Source organism: Penaeus monodon, chromosome 6, assembly GCF_015228065.2.
Source record: "Penaeus monodon isolate SGIC_2016 chromosome 6, NSTDA_Pmon_1, whole genome shotgun sequence".
Lineage (NCBI taxonomy): Eukaryota > Metazoa > Arthropoda > Malacostraca > Decapoda > Penaeidae > Penaeus > Penaeus monodon.
The window spans coordinates 17,315,331-17,317,830 of record NC_051391.1 but is presented as its reverse complement, the minus strand read 5'-3'; the positions used below and the strand labels follow the sequence as shown (position 1 = coordinate 17,317,830).

The 2,500-nt window shown below is 40.6% G+C and overlaps 1 protein-coding gene across 3 annotated transcripts in view; it reads left to right on the top strand.

Moving 5' to 3' along the window:
• LOC119574292 (extensin-like) overlaps nt 1–2,500 on the top strand; it is a 6,699-nt gene that overhangs the window by 2,467 nt on the left and 1,732 nt on the right. The gene's annotated exons all lie outside the window — the stretch shown is intronic.

The window sequence follows — 2,500 nt, the reverse complement described above, 5'->3', positions numbered from 1 at the left end:
AGGTGTTTCTTGTTAGGCACTCTGCTCCTCCTCGGGTGGTTTGGGGCTCTCGCGCTGACTGCAGAGTGCTGAGGCGGCAGCACATGGATGGATTATGCTAGAATGCATGGGTGCAAGTGGATATGACTGTGGAATTATATTATCAACAAATCTGTGTGCGTGCCTTAGTACATTCATGTGTACCTGTTATGTGTGCGTGAGGCTTTTAAGTGCGACCGTCAGTGCAGCTTTAGCTAGATCTTTCCAGCAGCTTAACGCGAGAAAGGACGCTGGTGCAGTAAAAACAACTTTGTGCTTTAAGCCTTCGTACTAACCAGCTGTAGTTGGCTTCCCTTAACATGCTCATTGGAGGGTATTGCGCTCCGGGTTTCCATGCCTTACATCAACAGTTGTTTCTAAGTGTATTAGATATAATAGTGTCATGAATATCTGATATAGCGAAGTAATGGCCCTTGCAGAAAGAACTAATAGGAAATGGAATACATCCATTTTTTATGATATAAGCCATAATTAAGTAAGATGGGCAAATTTTGAAAGGCCTCTCTTGGTATGTAATGTTTGGGTTCACTGCAGTGGCCATTAGCCGAGCTATTTCCAAACTCAGCTAGTTGTAAGTTTCTTTTTCGTAGTTAATAAGACATGCTGCGATAAAATACATCTCGAGTGCCTTCCCGCAAATGATCATCCGCCTCGATGTTGCTCTCGCGTTGTCTATCGTTCTTCACGGCTACTAAGAACCGCCAGGACTTAGTGAGTCAACCCAGTCTCTGACAGATGCTTGAAGGAGTCTCAGGAGCTTTCAAATAACTTTTTGATCTGATTGGATTCGACATGCAAACTATCACAGCAACGTGAATATTATAGCTCTACCGTACGCTACATAGTTCTCCGAGCTCCACTTTTACTTTTACCTTTGCTATAATGCCTTGCAATAGGCATTACTGTGAGCTTCCATAGTGCCAGCTACCATCCCCTATAGCGCCGTTCCTTAAGCTGGGTTGCTGCATCTGACACTTCCCCAGCCGTCCCCCTTCCTCCGAGGCGTCAGCGTCGCCTGGAAACACAATCTCAGAAATGAAGCCTCGTGTCTTTTGAAGTAGTCGCAGCCGTCGTCGGTGACCTCCTTGTTCTGGAAGATAAAAGAGCTGGCAGAGTATTTTGCTGGTCAGCTTTACTTTTGTGATAAAAAAGAGATAGAAAAAAATGTGATAATGCATATACCCTTGTGATATTCTAGCCCATACCTGTGGTCTTTTTTTTAAACATCAGACGACGTTGTTACCCTTGAATTCTTCTCTTTCGCTTCAGTTTGATCATCCCTTCCAATTTCCTATATGACACCGCTCCAGTCTTTGTCCTTCTTAATCGTTTCACAAATACGTATACTTCTTATCTATCACTATCGTTACATTTATATGAAATTATCGAGCTATGAGTGATAACATCCCATACCAAGTGAAATTGTTTTCTAGTCTTCCTGATCCATTCTGTAGAAAACCAAATATTTTACCCCAAGTCAGTTTTCTTTGGGTCTTTCTGCGAGCATTAAATGATAGAAAACCCTTTCTACTGGAGTCTCTGAAGTAAGAAATCCATTATTCCGAGATTTATGGACAGCCACACAATTATTTCTCCCGCGTGACCGACTCCCCACCCTGGTAATTCAGAATTTCTCCACCAGAGGTCTCATTAGGCTTGTTACACACGAAAATATTGCCGCGAATTTCGCATAAATCACAAAGCTTTTCCTTCCAGATGTCGTAAATTGAAATTGGACTTTCAAAGGGGGAGGGGGGTGATCTTCTGTTTGCATAACCGAATTCACTCGGACTAATGGATTTGCGAAAGACTTTACTGACGGCAGAAAATTAAAGACTCGAAGGAGACGTTGTTAGAGAAAAAGATAGACTGTTGGACAAGAACCAGTCACCTGCACCTGGCTGCCTATTTAATGAATAAGTCCTGAATATATGATGATATTGAAACTAATTTTCGGTGATTGTAAGCCAGTGCAGATGAATGATTTTTGTCGATAAGTGTATACACGCAAGAATATAAAAAACAGAACTTGTTTAATAATTAAATTACTAAGTATGTCTGTACCAGTAGTTTCTAGATGTTTTAATTAATAATATTTTTTATTTCCAAGTTGACTTCAAGATTAATAAGATATCCTTCTAATACTTCCATAATATCATTTACATAATATTACCACCTTTCATAGACAAATAACATCCTAACATTTTCTTGCCTATTACTCTGCCAACATTTCCCCAGCTTCATCCAATCCACTTGACGCTCTTAACAGTATATTCATATTCTGTCAGAATGTCAATTTCATTACTCTGTTTAAAGTTACCCTTACATCATTACTTGAACTGCACTTTGCCAACACTTCGCTTCCACTTCCTTTCTAACGCCCCCGAAAAAACAACCTGAAACCAGTTCTATCACTCTGCCCTTCTTCTCAGCCTTCACACAATCATTATTTGCTTAGTTC